General features: G+C 34.8%; 1 pseudogene; it reads right to left on the reverse strand.

The window, feature by feature from the left end:
- Positions 1–5,742: 5,742 nt before the first annotated feature.
- Positions 5,743–6,634, reverse strand: LOC117694929 (actin-3-like; annotated as a pseudogene).
- Positions 6,635–8,489: the final 1,855 nt, after the last annotated feature.

Consider the following 8,489-nt stretch of genomic DNA (forward strand, 5'->3'; position numbering starts at 1 on the left):
CCATCCTTAAATGTTCTGTTGTGGGGCAGAGTAGGGGGTTCCCAAACACCTCAGATCTGGGGCCAGCTCTTCATGAACTCAAGGATATGAAACCAGAAAAATAAACTTACCACATTCATTTTCTTCATTCTCCTCTGCTACATAGGCTTCTAACAGTGTCATAACAGGGAATAAGAAAAATCCAGTTGTATAATAGCAAACTAGGCAAGCTTTGAATTATTTTAAATATTTGGCAGACTTCTCAAGTACAAGAATATTGTAAGTAAATAACTAGATAAATTTCAAATAAGTTAAAAATTATTTTTCTAGTAGAAAATAATAGTTATAGGGTGGAAGTTTAAATGTATATATTTTATGTGATTATTATAATAATAAAATATGGCAGCTTGATTCTGAAACTATCAATCAATGAAAAAAATGAGTAACTCATCTGTCCAAAAGTATTTAGCCTCCCAAGAGATAGTCATTTCAGAAGAGTACTATTATACTTCGTATGCAATAGGATAATCTACTCATATTTTATGTAAATAAGTCACATTTGTAAATAAAAAATATTTATGCTTGAATGCATACTAAAATTGGTATAAATATTTTTCATAAAGTGTTTTCAAAACTTATATTTAAACATGTTTTTTATACTTTGGAAATTGATATTTCATGTTTCCAAAAGTCAAGAAGATCAGACTGTACTTGGAATTAAAGGAGGTAAGAAATTATAAAACAAATGTGATCATAATCAAATTATGTGAATTATTTACTAGAGATCTTGTTAAAACAGGTTTACAGGAATTATTATTAATAATTGTATTGGCTTAGTGATAGTATGTATACTATTTTCCACCAAATACATTTTCATATAAAGGTGAGGAATGTGTAAGAATACAGTTGAAAGCCCCCTAATCTGGATTTTCTTCTGGGCCTTTTTTTTATACTCTTATATTTCTAGATCATCTTTATTTTGTTTTACTTCATTTTCTAGATAAAATCCAGTAATGTGGAAAATAGCTAGAGATGACCAGGAAAGCACAGGACAGATTATATAAAAAAGAATGTTTTGGCTTGAGTGGAACAAACAGTAAGTACACAGCATAAGAAAAATCAAAGTTGTTTTTACTATTTTGTGTGTTATTATCTGGTTTATTAGAAAACATCTAGATTCTCATAATCACATCTTTATGTAATCTGTTTCTATGTAACAAGTTATTTGGTAGCTGGAAAATTTGACTACAAAATTGTTACAGAGTAGAAATTTTAAAAAAATAACATTTTGCAAATATCAGAGAAATAATTTTGGCTCTGAGATCTATGAAACATGTTTCACAGACTACTACCACAATGTTCTCAAGCATACATTGACAATTAAAATGAATATAGAAGCAGTAAATGATGCATAAATAATTCCGGTAAAGAATTATCTGGTCACATTATTATTTTAAAAATTGTGCTTGTGAGGTAGAAAATAACTTGAAAAAATGCAAGACTAGATGTTTGGAAACTAGTTAAATATGAACAATTTAACACATCAATGTGGAAAGTTTGCCATACAGAAGCATTTAAAATCCTGGTGAGGGTATTTGTTGTTTATTTGTGTGTGTACAAGTGCATGCTTGTGGTATCTGTGTGTGTGTGTGTGTGTGTGTGTGTGTGTGTGTATGTGTATGTGTGTGTCTTTCTCCCCCATTCAAAAGTAAGTTGTTTTAAAGCAATTACTAGTGGTTTTCTTCAATGTAGGGTTTTAACTCAGAGCGTTATTTATGTTATGCAAGTGTGCTATCATTGAGCTATTATACATATTTGAGTATTAATTTTAAACTTTGTGTATATGTGTGTTTGTGTGTGTATGTGTGTGTGTTTTATGTGTGTGGCATATATGCCTATAGATGTTTGGGCATGCTTATATGTACACGAAGATCAGAAGAGGATTTACAGTGCCCTTCTTATCATGTTCTCCCTTACTCCTTTGAAACAGAGTCTTTTACTAAATCTGAAACATGGATGGTGATCAATAAACATCTGCTGTCTCTGCCTTCTACTACCCTGGTTTTAATTCATATGTAGATGCATCATTTACATAGGTCCTGGGATCCAAATTCAGGTCATCATGTTTGCCCAACAGGAACTCTTACCCACTAAGATATTTCTCTAGTCCCCTCAGGTACCCATTTGATTCACTTCCTTCAACTATAGCTTTTGGCACCAAGATTTGTTGAAGAAGAAGAAGAAGAAGAAGAAGGAGGAGGAGGAGGAGGAGGAGGAGGAGGAGGAGGAGGAGGAGGAGGAGGAGGAAGAAATGAGCCAGATAGATATTAGAGTAGAACATGTAAATGATGGTTTAATCATGTATCTGATGGCAGTGATAACACAGAGAATTAAATAAAAACTGTAGTCATGAAATATTTTTGATGAACTGAAAGTAGTGTTATCTGGATATTAGAAAGGGTTCTTTGAGGAAAGGGTGGACAACACCTTGTTTACTATATATCTATAGTATGTGATCTTAGTTTATGGAAAGGAGAAAATGTTGTGAAAGTTGAAGGAGGAGGTTTCTGTGTTCATTTAGATTATGATGAATTTCTGTTGCTTGTGAAAATTGAGCCTTTCTTGGCACTTTAGGCTTTAAAGTTATTATATATGTCTTTCCTAATTAAGCCAAGATCATACTATATTCTAATATTTGTTTTTAATGTTTAATATTTTAGTGTTTGTTTTTAGTACTTTTGATGTCTTAGTGTTTATTTTTAATGTCTTAGTGTTTTAAATATTTAATAAGAATTCTTAGATGGTTCCTGGCCTATATTTCTGGTTCTATTAGTAAGTGCAGCTTTACGCCAACCAATTGGGATTAATTTGGCTGCAGTTCAGTGGATGCTATTTTGTATTCAGATTCACTTTTATATACTCATAGATTTCATCCAAAATGTAGAAACTGCAATACTTTTATTAAAGTTGGATGAAGGAATCTTTTGATCTAATTATTCACATGTACACATAATAGAAAATATAAAGGGTGGGCATTGTGAAGCATTATCTTCTTGGTATAGCATTCCTTTTGTACTCATAAATTTATAGGAAACATGGTTACCTTAGCAAGACCTGCATATATTCAAGCCAACTAGAATTTCAACAAAGATGGTAAATGTTCTCATGTCCCTTCCACTTACTAAGAAGCTGTTAGCAGCTTATAGCTGCTGATGGAAAGAGAATCTTGCTTTATTTAAAATATGGCCAACTTTAAGACTCCCATGCTCCAGTTAGTGCCCCCTCACCCATGCACATGTATACAGCACTAACTAGACTTGACAGCTTATTTAAAAGAAAAAACATGAGTTTTGAAGCTGGTTATAGAATTTTCTATCACTATCTTCTTACAAGCTGCTGTTACAGTTAGTGAATATCAGCAAGCAGAGATTTTAATAATTCACAGTTCATTACATAGATATCATTTGACTCAAAGATGTTGTGAACATCTTTAAATGAGTTCAAAAGGTAACAAAACAATCTGCCTTCCCATTTTCAAGAAAGTTCTCCCAACAGACAGGAAAGAATACTTTAAACACTAAATAGAAATTAGTTTTCATGTCCTTTATTGCTGTAGATTTTTCCATCTGGTTAAAGTTGTTATTTTATCAAATACTTGTCTATTTAGCATAATGCCTTTATATTTTGTTTTCACTGTACTCAACAGGATTAATTACTGTCCCCTCCCAAGGGGATGTGAATCATTTTAAAGTTAAAAAGAGAACCATCTGCATAGATAGAAAATAGCAGTCATTTCATTAGAATTGCTCTATTTGTTTTGGTTTTAATTATGCCAAAATGTATCAATATGTACCCAAAAACTGACTACCACCTGACATAAAGGATAAAGGGAGCCCCTTAACTCTACTTTTTTTACTTCAAATTTTTAAAAAAGTTTTTTTTTTGTTTCAGCTTTTGATACATACTGCATTTTTTTTCTTTCCTGCACAATTTTGTGAGATACATATTTGGACACTTATGAAAGTAAAACTTTTGAAAATTATATTTTTCTTGGCCCTTCACAGATTATTAATTATTCATTCAATTAATCTTACAATAAAGGGAGGTTTTGGATTTTATGCATTCATTAGAGTTTTTAAAAATTAAATGAATAATAATATCACTTCTAAGGCTGTATAAGGTAATAAGTAAAATGTGGCTTGCTAGGCATCTAGCCTAATCAATGAATTCCAAGAAATTGAGAAGTCCTGTCTTAAAAGTAAGATGGACAGCATCAGAAAAACTGAATGTGTACTTGGGCCTCTACATATAGTACACACACATACACACACACACACACACACACACCAAAAAGGTTTGAAAAATTATGAAAAACTGAGGAAACTACTGAGAAATCCTAAAAGAAATTATTTATGTAGCTAGTAAACTGAAAAGAAAACATTTACCTGGAAATATCTGAAAATCCAGAGAATTCTGTAAGGGCAAATTTGATTCTTTTGAAACACAGATAGAGACATTTTCATTAGACTGTTCATTCATGTTAAAGAACATAGTTAGAAATCACCTGAAACTTATAAATATCTGTTAAATACCCATAAAATTTCCATGTACTACTATCCAACATAGAAGTTAAAATGTATAACCATAAAACTCATTTTCACACCAACCCAAAATAAAATAAACTAAAGAAGCACCACCTCAAACCCTAAAATGTCCCTGTCTTAATCTATGGAAAATAAGAGTATAGAGTTTAATAGAAGAATGGATATTGTAAATGTCATTAAAGTTCTTCATAGTAGAATATCATTGAGTTATCAAGATAGGCCTGGATGTAATCATTACAAGCCAGCAGCAAAGAAAATGGGAAAGGCAGAGTCAAAGAAATGTGACAGTGGAAGGCATGAAAGAATAATGGAGTCTAGAAAGGAAAAGCTGTTTTTCTTTTTTGTTTTCTTTTCACTGAAAAAAGATTTTCTTTGTTTGTAAGGCATGCACTTAAACTGGTTTCAAGACAGTGTGTGCAGGCAAGTCCTTACCATCTCAGTATCTTCAGCCCACTCACAGGGAGTCCAAAGGCTTCTTACATCAAGTTGGTGGGGCATGCATGCAGCCCTGCAACCATGATAAAACAGGCAAGGCTAGCTTTTAATGTCTTAATGTTTTAAATATTTAATAAGAATTCTTAGATGGTTCCTGGCCTATATTTCTAGTTCTATTAGTAAAGTACTAATACTTTTCAGTATGCTAGAGAAATTGGATGGTTCAAGCTAAAGACTCATTCCTTTGCATTATGGTTGGATTCTTGGTGGTCTCTGGTGGTCTGTGGGGACCTTTAGATATGAGCATAATATGCGTCATTTACACAAAAGCAATGCTGTCTCCTTCAAACTTGGACTTAGGTGATGAGGTGTGTATCTGAAGTCTGGGATACTTTTGAGAGTGTGGGGGACTTCCTGTAGCCATGTATTTCATGGGCACTTGGAATGACTATTTTAAAAAATGTACAATCAAAGTCTCAAACCACATTGCTGAACTTTGGGCAGTGTTTGCTCCAATCAACTCCTGTCACCTTCACCTTTCCAGTTGTTAGATCCTGAGTCAAAAGCAACAAAACAAAAACAAAATCCAAAACAAACAAAAACACATAAAGCCATACCAATGTTGTCTCAGTTTTTGTTTTCCTTATTTTCTGATTTTCTGATTTTCTTTACAAGTTACAATTTGTCAGTGAAAGGGTGTAAACACAATTGAGTAACATTCTGTCTAGAAGCATTTGCAGTACACCATGGAAGGGTTAGACTCACACTCCTGTTTACCGATCCACATCTTATAGAAGGTGCACAGTGACACCAAAATGGAGCCACCAATCCACACAGAGTACTTGCAGTCAGGAAGAGTGATCTTTGTTGTGCTGGGAGCCAGAGCAGTGATGTTCTTCTGCATCCAGTCAGCAATGCCTGGGTATATGATGTTGCTAAGAAAAGCACTATGTTGGCATAGGGTCTTTGCAGATGTTACTGCCCCATTTCATGATGGTATTCAAAGTAGCTTCATAGACACACAGGATTATATACACAGGATGCAGGCCTGAAAAAGAGACTTGGGGACAGTGAAACAGCTAATTACCAGTAGGGATAACCTGACGATCAGGTCAGCCCATAGCTTTCCTCCAAGGAGAAAGAAGAAGCAACAATGGCTATCTCTTGCTCAAATATATATATCACAGATTCTCTTTGAAGTCACACATGATTTTCCTCTCTGCTGTAATGGTAAAGCTGAAGCCATGTGGTCAGGATCCTCAGGAGATAATTTGTCAGTTCCCAGCCATCCAGTGCCAGGTGCAAGATGCCATGAGGAAGGGATGCCTCATAGATGGGTACAGTGTAGGTGACTCCATCTCCAGAGTTCATCATAATGCCAGTGGTATGACTGGAGGCATACAGAGACAATACAGCCTATGTATGTGGCTGGAGTGCTGAACATGCAAACTTAATCTGAGTTATCTTTTCACAGTTGGCCTTGGGATTCATAGGGACTCAGTGAGCCACACAATGTGCTCCTAAGTTGCCAAATGCAGCTCATTGTAGAAGGTGTAATTTCAGATCTTCTCCATATTGTCTCAATTTGTGACAAGTCCATGTTCAGTTGGGTACATCAACAGTTCATTTTTTTTTAATACAATACATTCTGATTATGTTTTTTCCTCCTCAAACTCCTAGGTCCCACCTCTCAACCCAAATCCACAGCCTTTGTTCTGTTTCACCATCAAACAAAAATTATGTAAAATAACAAATATAAATAAAATAAAATCACAACTGAATAGCACAAAACAAATGAAGAGAAAGAAGGAGCAAAAGAGAAATCACAAGAAACATATAAATGCAAAAACATTCATATTTGAACACATAGAAATCCCATAAAGACACAAAATTGGAAAGCATAATGTATAAGCAAAAGACCTGTAGCAGGGAAAAGAAAGGAATGAAGGAAGAAAAGGAAAGAAAGGAAAGAAGAAAGGAAAGAAAGAAGGAAGGCAGGTCCAGAAAAAGCATTAGGAGACAATAATTTATAATAATATTATTAATATTAATTGTAACAATAACAATAAATAACTGTTGTGTTTATCTTATGTTGGCCATCTCCTGTTGCACAGACAGGCCCTTAAGTATGATTTACATACCCACTGAGCCTTCTTTGGAAAAAAGCTGATACTTTCTCATCAAAAGGTTGGACACAGCTTCTAGGATAGCCATGTATGTTTGTGTCTACTTCCTTTCTCAGTGCTGGCACACTGCTTGGCTTATACTTGGTTAGGTGGGATGCCTCTTACTACAGTCTCTATGAGATCATTTATGTGCCAGTTCTGTTTTGTCTAGAAAACACTGTTTACTTTGGTGCCTTTTATTTCCGCCAGCTTTTATACCCTTTTTGTCACCTCTTTGGCAGAGTTCTCTGATCCCTACAGAGAGGGATTTGATGAAGACACTTTAGTTAGTTCTGAGTGTTCCAAGGACTCTTACACTCTGCACTTTGTCCATCTGTTGATCTGAACAAGACACCTAACCTAGCAAAAAATGTCATTAAGAGCTGTTTTATTGCTATGTTCTTTAGTGCAGTGGTTCCTAACTTTCCTAATGCTATGACCCTTTAATCCTGTTGTTATTCATGTTGTGGTGACACCCCAGCCATAAAATTATTTTGTTACTACTTAATACTTCAATTTTGATACTATTGTGAATTGTAATATAAACCTTATATGCAAATCCAAAGGGTCTTGGCCCACAGATTGAAAACCATTTCCCTCCCTGAACTAAATTTAACTGAAAAATAGTATTTGCTTTCCCCTAGGGCCATGGCCTACCTAGGCTCCAGTTTTTGTAGAACCAGGTAGTGTTGGGTATGAGTTACATCTCATGGAATGGGCATTAATTCCAATCAGATAGTGGTGGATTACTCCCACTTTTGCTTTTCTATTGTACTTGCAATTTTTGCAGACAGGTCACAATTGAAGATCAAAGCATTTGTAGCTGGGTTGATGTTTACCTTTCTCCTCTTGTAGCCTTCAGAGTAACTTCCACTACTGTGAAAATTAGTTAGTAGGAGTAAAGGCTCTAAGTAGGCACCAGCTCAATGAGAGTCGTGTCAGTGCTCTTTCAGCAATAGGGCCTTACCATCAGTTTGTGGAGAATAACCTATAGCAGCTACAATAGACTGGGTTGTTTGGGAGTTTCCACCTGGCTCTCTCAGCCAAAAATTCTATGAAATGTAAACTATCCCTGACACAGGAGGGTTTCATTTCATGGAGAGAGTTACCTTGTTGTGAGTTTGTCTCCCCAATTATTAGGTGATTGCATTCAAAATTTACACACACACACACACACACACACACACACACACACACACATATATATATATATATATATATATATATATATATATATATGATGTTCCTACTGTGCTAGATTTCCATATGGCCCCTCAAATGGCCCTTAGTTTTAGTTGTCTCTCCC

This window comes from Arvicanthis niloticus, chromosome X (genome assembly GCF_011762505.2).
Source record: "Arvicanthis niloticus isolate mArvNil1 chromosome X, mArvNil1.pat.X, whole genome shotgun sequence".
Taxonomy (NCBI): Eukaryota; Metazoa; Chordata; class Mammalia; order Rodentia; family Muridae; genus Arvicanthis; species Arvicanthis niloticus.